Raw genomic sequence first — 10,090 nt, forward strand, 5'->3', positions numbered from 1 at the left:
AGGTCCCCAGTACCAGCAGCACTCATTCAGCCCCAGACCATGACACTCCCACAGTGAAAGAGCGACAGGATATTTGTATGCGTTCCGCATATATGAAGGAAAAGATTCTGAGCTCCAGCACCCAAGTGCCCTACCTACATCGACACAACTGGAAAGATCATACAGGACCTGGCATACCCACTTCTCCAAAAAGGTTATCACATCTACCTGGATAACTTCTACACCAGTCTGCCCCTTTTCTGCCACCTAAAGCGTGAAAAAACATTGGCCTGCGGTACCACCAGAAAAAGCAGGAATGTCTTACCAAAAATTTAGTGGGGCGTGGGGGGAATCAGCAAGTCTGAGAAACAAAGTTGTTGTACGTGAAAGCATAAGAGAGATGTCTACATCCTGGCCACCAACCACAATGACACCTCAGTGGAGATTCACAGAAGACATGTTCCCCTTCAAAAGTCTGCACGTGTCCAAGATTATAATCTTTATATGTGGTGGTGGGGGGTGTATTTCAACGATTGAATGCTTTAACCCTATTTAGCAACAAGGAGATCACATTTCTGGAACAAAAAAAAGTTGCCATTTATCTTATTAATTTAGCCATTTATAAAACTTAGGTCACCCACACAAAATCCACCTCCTTCCTTAAATTCATAGAAGAAATTGTCACTTTCCAAATCTACCAGCAAAGATTCCCCTAGAAAACCTTCGCTCTGATGCTGTTAGCAGACTTCACGAGCGCCATTTCCCTGAGAGCATTCCACCATTAGAAGCAGGCTGAAGACACCCAAAAAAAATGTTGCATATACAGCAGAGGGGGAGTTAGGAGAGAAACCAGATATCATTGTCTCCAGTGTCCCTCCCAACCCAATGCTTACAATGTTTTCAAACATCCCTAAGATAGTTAGCCCATATTTTAACCAGCCTTTCCCCATTTTCAACATCTGTGCTGACCATTTGCCTGCTGCCTCAACTAACCATGCCACTGCCTTACACGTAAACTGACCCTGGCCTGTTTATCGACTATGCCTCTGCCTGCTGTCTGCATTGTTGATCCACCACATTTTTGCCTCCCGCATGAAGTGACCTTGGCCTGTTAATCGACCAGGTTTTTGGCCTGCCCCTTGGACTGACCTGTTGCCCTGCTAATGTAGTAGTGGGATGCATGATAACACAGGGTCTCATATATGTAAGGGGCTCCAGAATTGTTTTTCTAGATGGAGAAAAATTTTGGGGGGTTTTCTCTGGGTTTTGTATTTTCCAGATTAGGATCTGGGGACCGGAGGCTTCGAAGAGATTTGGGTCGCTGACCATGTCCCTGCCTTCTGTCTGGACTAATGCTCTTCTCTGTGGACAACTGCACAACTAAAACCACAGGTAATCTTTTGCTTACCCTTTGCTCAGCAGAATGTATTTTGGGGTGTAATTCTTGAAATGTTACATGCTATGTGTTAGAAATATGAAGGGCTTTCAAAAATGATAGTTTGTCAGAAAATTACATGTGTATATAAAATATCTTATAAATTAACAACTTTGTGCAAAAAAATAAATTTTCTTTCCATATTTTTCTAAATAAAAAAAAAAGACATGTTCAAATGACTCATAATCCCTCATAGAATATACCTTAGGGTATTTGCTTTCCAAAATTGGGTCATTTGTGGGTGTTTCCATTGTCCTGGTGCTCCAGGGCTTTCAAAAGTGTGATCGGTAGTCAGGAAATTAGATGTGTAATTTAGGCTCCTAGAATGCCTGAAGGTGCTACTTGGATGTTAGGCCTCTGTATGTGGCCAGGCTGTGTAAAAGTCTCAGCCCTTGTACACACGGTCGGACATTCCGACAACAAAATCCGTCGGATTTTGTCTGAAACTTGTGTTGCATACACACAGTCGGACAAAGTTGTCGGAAATCCGATCGTACGTAACGTGACAAGGTTATTTCGTTACGACGGGACTACGTTCAGGCTAGTAGCCAATATCTTTGGTCTAGGAATTTGATCTGAGCATGCGTGGCACTTTGTCCGATCGGAATTCTCTACACACAATCGGACAAAGTCCGATCTGATCATGTTGTCGGAATGTTTTATAGCCCACCTCTAAAACTTTGTCCGACGGAAACAGTCCGATGGAGCCCACACACAGTTGGATTATCATCTTCATTTAGAATGTCCGACCGTGTGTACAAGGGCTCACACATGTGGTATTGACATACTCGTTTTCTTTCGACAAGTTTCAAAAACTTGTGAGAATACAATGACATGTTCAAAAGACTCATAATGCCTCAGAGAATATACGCTGGGGTGTTTGATTTACAAAATAGGGTTATTTTTATGGGTAATGCCACTGTCCTGGTGTGGTAGTCAGGAAATTTGATATGTCCTTGTCCCTAGAATGCCTAGATGTGCTATTTGAATGTTAGGCCTCTGTATGTGGCCAGGCTGTGAAAAAGTGTCACATGTGTGGTTTCACCATACTCAGGATGAGTAGCAAAACGTGTTTTGGGGTGTAATTGCCAGTGTGCCCATGCCCTGCGTGAGGGAAAAAAATGAATTCCTTCATTTTCCCAAGAATTGTGGGGAAAAAAATTACAACTTCAAAAAACTCACCATGCCTCTTACTAAATACCTTGGACTGTCTACTTTCCAAAAGGGGGTAATTTGGGGGTATTTGTACTGTCCTGACATTTTAGGGCTTCAAGAAATTAGATTAGTACATCATGTGTGATCAGGTGTGATTAATTTTCAGTGATTGGTACCATAGCTGGTAGACTCTATGACTTTCACACAGGCTAAATATTATACACTAATTTGGGTTATTTTTACCAAAGATATGTAGCAGTATAAATTTTGGCCCAAAATTATGAAGAGAAATTACTTATTTGCAAATCTTATAATAGAAACTAAAAAAAGTTATTTTTTTTTTCACTTCTATCACAAAAAGATAAAAACCCCAGTGGTGAATAAATACCACTAAGAGAAAGCTCTATTTGTGTCAAAAAAGAAAAATGAGAAAAATGTTGTTTGCCTGAGTAATCTTTCAAAGTGCAAGAGCACTGAAAGCTGAAAATTAGTCTGGACAGGAGGGGGTGAAAGTGCCCTATATGGAAGTAATTAAAACAAGTAAATATAATATTCTTTTCTATGTATTTACTAATGCTACTAGTAAAGACTAAAAATAGTTAATGAATGAGAGAGTTTAGTTCCGCTTTAAGAACAGTTAGTAAAAATATGCATTTCCCCTTACTTTTCTTACTGAGAAAAAAAATGTTTTTCTTCATTGGATACATTTTGACCTTGTCTAAGACGGGAAAACAAAGACCAATCTTTTAGGCCAAGAAGCAGTCATAGCCATACCTGGGAACTTGCCAGAATCGCCCAGAGGTGCTAGATTTTTGCCAGTTCATTACCGGCTCTGCTCAGCAAACTGGCTTCTTGCTGATATGACTGCAGAGTCAACGCAGTCAAGTTGAGCTGTTACTAGCTAAAAAAGGGAAATTGCGCATAGAGAAAGGGTAAGCAGCCAACACACCACTTGACGAACAGGGCTAAACATAAAAACAAAAGTGTGGTGCTAAAGTGAACAAGTGAACACCATATGAATCAAAAAAGTTGCAAAATTGATAAATAAAGGATTGAAGTAATGAATAAATTACTATAAAAACAAATGTGAAATGGTTCCAAAGTGAGAATGAAAACATCTGTGGAAAGTCCATGTAAAACAAAAATAAAATGAATGCGAAAAAGTCTTTCTTGAGTGGTCTTGAAGGTACAATCAAAGTGGTAAAGTATTTACACTTACCAGATTCAGTGGACACATGTACCATATAGCACGTGGGTCAAACGAGCAGTCTTAAAAGATATGGCCTCAAACCAGATCTCACACCACTGGGACAATGGATGTAAGGAATATTCCAACTGATGATGGACAGGGCTTATCAGGCATCCAAAATTAGGCTCCAAAGCATGCGATGAATAACATCATACGGTATGCATGAAAAACAGATAATCTGCACATAGTGTGATACTGTATGACGTTTAATAGTATAAAAGGGGGGTTTATACTTACAGAAAATCGAATAAAACAAGCTTGTAGTAAAAATAGGACATAGACAAAGATTCCAGGACCATTACCCGATGCGTTTCGTCCTATTGGACATCATCTGGGGTGTGAGGCTCATGTGTTATCATTGCAATATATATAGCTATATCTGCCAATAAAATGTTCACTAAAACTGGCAATGGGGGACACCTGAACATCACATTAAAGGTGTTCCAAATTTGTGTCAATGTGAGTTCCATGCCTCACCTTAGGACACCAATGAATGGATAAAGGAAGAGGATATGACGTATTGTGGTCCAAACCTCGTTCTAAGGTGAGACACATCTGCATAAGAAACAGGATATGACGCACTAAAATCCAAGTCTCATTCCAAGATGGGTCACTTCCACATGACATAAAGGAGTTTGAATGAACTTTGGTCCAAGCCTCAATATGAGTCAGGGTTGATCAGGGCCAAAAAAGAGAGTGGAATAAGGAAAGTAAGCAGCACGGTGCGGCTCAAACCTGATTCTGAGCTGAAAAATTATCAGCACAGCAGCAGCATGCCATTTACTACCTGATGACCATTCTCAAGAAAGAAAAGGGGGGACCCAATAAACTATAACTACTTCATGTCTCATGTCTCATGATAGAATGAATTAACATTGAAAATAATATAATAAACAAGGGCGGCATAAATAACCTGAAATACTCGGATCTGGTTATAATAACAAAAACCTACACTTATAGATCCATGTAGTGGCCGAAGTCCAAATGGTAGATTTATAATGGTAAAGAGTAAAAACTGTAAGCACATATACTGGAAAATACATCATAATACAATTAAATAATAATGGTAAGTTAGCCACATGTTGAAACTGGTTCATGGTATTTTCCCACAAATAGAAAAACATATGGTATTATACCTACAATATGAACGCCAAGGTAGTAAAGGTGAGGTGACTGCCAAAATATAATTAGTGATTAAATAAATAAGTAAATTGGTGTCGAGTGGGAATCAAGCCTTATTAATAAACGGAAATAAAGACTTAAATTGTATATTCAGTAATTCTCTAATTGTGATACACCTCACTTAATAGAAGCCCCACGCCAAGGTGGGACATAGCGATCTATGGCCAGAAACTGTGTACCAGTGGGATCTCTATGATAGAATCGAGCATAGTGTTTGACAACACTAATTCTTTTTGCCATTTTTATATATTTGAAATGTGCTCATTGGCCCTAGTGGATAAACTATGCATAGTTCTTCCGACAGTGTTTACCACAGGGGCAAGTTATCAAATACACTACATTGGTAGTTGCACACATAATAAATGGCTTAATGGGATAAGAAAGATGAGTAAAATTTGATGTAAGAAATTCTGTTTTCTTCCTCCCATGGACAATACATTGCAGTTCTTACATGAATTAAATTATGAAAAAAGTAGGCCTGGAAGATGGATTGATGATATTAGGGGCAATTTTCATCTGAAGTGATGGAGCACCTCCATAAAGCATGTCTGCTTTATCAGGCATGTCTCCTGTAGGCATAGATGACATCCTTCTCCCATTTAGCCATAAAACTTCATAATAACTTGTTTTTATTTAAAAGGTACTGATGGGTCTTGAGCAAGATGATATTGAACTGCTTCCAAACCTAGTTGGTGGGAGCTACAAGTGTAGAGGGATGCCACGTCAGCAGTGACTAGTAGGCAACCCTCTGGAAACTCAATGTTATCCAAACGTTGAATGGTATCCTTGGTGTCCTTCAGATAAGAAGGCATTGATTTAACTAGAGGCTGAAGGTAAAAGTCAATATACCTGCTAGGGATGAGCTTCGTGTTCGAGTCGAACGTACGTTCGACTCGAACATTGGCTGTTCGTCCGTTCGGCGAAATCCGAACATTTTGGTCCGTTCGTGTCAAATTCGCGTGGCGCTCACGGCCCACAATGCACTGCGATGGCGCACTGCATTGCTGGCTCATGATTGGCCAAGCATGCACTGTGACCCCGCATGCTTGGCCAATCGCAACGCCAGCAGCGAGGAGAGCCATGATTGGCCACAGGCAGGATGCCTGTGGCCAATCATAGCTCAGGCTGTGTAGTGCACGCCCCACACTATATAAGGCCGCCATTGCGGCGGCCTCGTGTAGTGTGTTGGCGTCTGAAGCAGTGGGTGTTCTGTGTACCTTTAACACAGTACACACCGATCGTTTTCGGCTGATTTCCTATCTTGCTGTTGTGTAGTGGCTATTGTCTGCATGCCCTGACCGCAGTATACACCACTATATTCACCTCACCTATATAGCTAGTGATCTATCTTTAATAATAGAGCTTGCAGTCAGTAGTGTTAGGAGATAGTGCGTGCTGTCTGCGTGCTCTGTACCCAGTACATACCGCTATATCCACCTACATAGCTGTTCTCTATTTGAGCCCAATTGCCATCTGCAGGAGTTATTGGAAGTTGTGTGTGCCTCCAGCACAGCACAGTATACATCTGTATATACCCCTTTATCTCTGCTGTTTTCTGGTTGTTGTCTGCGTGCCCTGACCGCAGTATACACCGCGATATTCACCTCACCTATATAGCTAGTGATCTATCTTTAATAATAGAGCTTGCAGTCAGTAGTGTTAGGAGATAGTGCGTGCTGTCTGCGTGCTCTGTACCCAGTACATACCGCTATATCCACTTACATAGCTGTTCTCTATTTGAGCCCACTTGCCATCTGCAGGAGTTATTGGAAGTTGTGTGTGCCTCCAGCACAGCACAGTATACATCTGTATATACCCCTTTATCTCTGCTGTTTTCTGGTTATTGTCTGCGTGCCCTGACCGCAGTATACACCGCGATATTCACCTCACCTATATAGCTAGTGATCTATCTTTAATAATAGAGCTTGCAGTCAGTAGTGTTAGGAGATAGTGCGTGCTGTCTGCGTGCTCTGTACCCAGTACATACCGCTATATCCACCTACATAGCTGTTCTCTATTTGAGCCCACTTGCCATCTGCAGGAGTTATTGGAAGTTGTGTGTGCCTCCAGCACAGCACAGTATACATCTGTATATACCCCTTTATCTCTGGTGTTCTATAAAAAAGGCATCTGCAGGAGTTAGTGGGTGTTGTGTGCCTCCAGCACAATATAAACTACCCAACTGCTGTTTTACCCAACTCCCTTCAGGCCATTACCATGTCTGGAAGGCCAGCAAGGAGAGGCAGACAGGCGCGAGCCGATAAAAGAGGGCAAGCAGGCTCTGTGTCTAGAGACAACAGTGCTGGTCGTGGATGCGGTGCATTGTCATCAGCACGTGGCCATGGGACATGCTTGTCCTTCTTTTCCGCAGCTGGACATGTTGAACCGCAACATGCCAACGACTTGGTAGAGTGGATGACCAAGCCCTCTTCATCCTCCTCATCCTCTCTCACCCAGTCTCAGGGTAGTAGCAAAGCAGCTGCCAACGCATCGTCTTCCCTCCTCTCAATGTCATCATCAGTGACTCCTTCCCTAGACCCACCACGTCCTCCTGAGGAGTCTCCTGAACTCTTTGAGCACAGTGTTGGGTACATGCTCCAGGAGGATGCCCAGTGTTTTGTGGGCTCTGATGATGACACTCAACTAAAGGAAGGCAGTAGCGTGAGCGCAGAGAGAGGGGATGCTCAAGAAGGACAGCAATCTGGCAGTCATGTTCCACAAGCTGCAGCATACTGACAGGTATGCTACAGCGATGAAGAGGGAGGGGATGATGAGGACACTGACTCCACGTGGGTGCCTGGAAGGAGGGAGGAGGAGGAGGAGGAGGAGGAGGCACATGTCCAACGAGGCAGGATGCCCTCCGGGGGCCAGCTTAGGGGCAGCACACCGACTGAATCACACCGCAGAGCTCCGCCTGTGCAGAGCGCTGCCTCTGCGCGTTATTCTAAAAGTTCTTTGGTGTGGGCCTTTTTTGAGACGAGTGCATCAGATCGCACCGCTGCTATTTGCAACATATGTCTCAAGCGTATCTCACGTGGCCAAAACATCAGCCGCTTGGGCACCACATGCTTGACCAGACATATGTTGACCTGCCATGCAGCTCGTTGGCAAGCGTACCTCAAAGACCCACACCAAAGAACAAAGCGGACCTCTCCTTGCTCCTCATCAGTTGGCATCTCCAACCCCACTAGACCTTCAGTCCTCTCTGAAACCTGCTCTGAGAGGAATGAAGGTGTAGAATTAGGTGTGTCACAGCCAAGTGCTTCCGGGAACTCTGCTAGCGGTACACCCACGTCCGATTATAGCAGGCAAATGTCCCTGCCCCAGCTGCTGGACCGGCGGAAGAAGTTTACTCCCAGCCATCCACATGCCCAGCGGTTGAATGCTAGCTTGGCTAAATTGCTAGCACTTCAACTGCTGTCTTTTCAGTTGGTAGACTCGGCCCCCTTCCGTGAGTTTGTACAATGTGCGGTTCCTCAGTGGCAGGTCCCCAAACGCCACTTTTTCTCACGGAAGGCGATTCCGGCTCTCTACCGGCATGTGGAAGGCAATGTCCTTGCCTCGCTGGACAGGGCGGTCAGTGGTAAGGTGCATATTACCGCTGACTCATGGTCCAGCAGGCATGGACAGGGACGTTACCTGTCTTTCACGGCCCATTGGGTCACTCTTCTGGCTGCTGGGAAGGATGCAGGACAAGGTGCAGTAGTGTTGGAGGTTGTTCCGCCACCACGCCTCCAAAATGCTACTATTGGTTGTGACACACCTCTCTCCTCCACCCCCTCCTCTTCTTCTTCCTCCATGGCCTCTTCCAGTGCTCTGTCCTCAGAACCAGCGGTGCTCCGTAGGCGTTCCAGGGGCTACGCAAGTACGCAGGCAAAACGATGCCATGCCGTGCTTGCGCTGGTTTGTTTGGGGGACAGGAGCCACACTGGGGCGGATGTTTTGTCAGCTCTGCAGGGGCAGGCCGAGAGGTGGTTGACGCCACGCCAGCTTAAGCCAGGAATGGTGGTTTGCGACAATGGCACCAACCTCCTCTCCGCCCTCCGACAGGGACAACTGACCCATGTGCCCTGTGTAGCTCACGTCCTTAACCTGGTGGTGCAGCGGTTCTTGGGCAGGTACCCCGGCTTACAGGATGTCCTGAAGCAGGCCAGGAAAGTCTGTGTGCATTTCCGCCGATCATTTAATGCCTGTGCTCGGCTGGCTGAGCTCCAAAAGGAGTTGAACCTGCCCAAGAACCGCCTTATATGTGACATGACCACCAGATGGAACTCAACATTGGCCATGCTGCAGCGGCTGCACACGCAGCAGAGGGCCATCAATGAGTACCTGTGCGACTACGGCACCAGGACAGGGTCAGGGGAGCTTGGTTTTTTCTCACCACGCCAGTGGGGCATGATCAGGGATGCATGCACTGTCCTGTCACCGTTTGAGGAGGCCACAAGGATGGTGAGCAGTGACAGTGCATGCATCAGTGACACTGTACCTCTTGTCCACCTCTTGGAGCATACGCTGTGTGGAATAATGGACAGGGCACTTGAGGCAGAACAGAGGCAGGAAGAGGAGGACTTCCTTGCCTCTCAAGGCCCCCTTTATCCAGACAGTGTTCCTGCTGTGCCACCCATCACACAGGAAGAGGATGAGGAGGAGGAAGAGGAGGAGGAGGATGATTGTGTCAGCATGGAGGTGGAGGCTGGCACTCAGCATCAGCAGCAGCAGCAGCAGCAGTCTTATAGGGATGATTTACAGTCCCAAGAAACACGTGGACTTGTACGTGGCTGGGAGGAGGTAGCTGCGGATCATGTTGTCCTTAGTGACCCAGAGGACTCCGGACTGAATGCCTCAGCTAACCTACGCTGCATGGCCTCCCTGATCCTGCAAAGCCTGCGGAAGGATCCTCGTATTCTTCGGATCAAGGAGAGGGACCATTACTGGCTGGCCACTCTCCTTGATCCACGGTACAAGGGTAAGGTTGCCGACCTTATCTTGCCATCGCAGAGGGAGCAGAGGATGAGACATCTCCGGGAGGCCTTGCAGAAAGGTCTGTGCAACGCGTTCCCAGAGACTGGGAGGTTACAAACTCCTGGTCC

This window comes from Lithobates pipiens, unplaced genomic scaffold, assembly GCF_037356315.1.
Source record: "Lithobates pipiens isolate NorthernLeopardFrog02 unplaced genomic scaffold, aLitPip1_a1.2 Scaffold_23, whole genome shotgun sequence".
In the NCBI taxonomy this organism is placed as follows: Eukaryota; Metazoa; Chordata; class Amphibia; order Anura; family Ranidae; genus Lithobates; species Lithobates pipiens.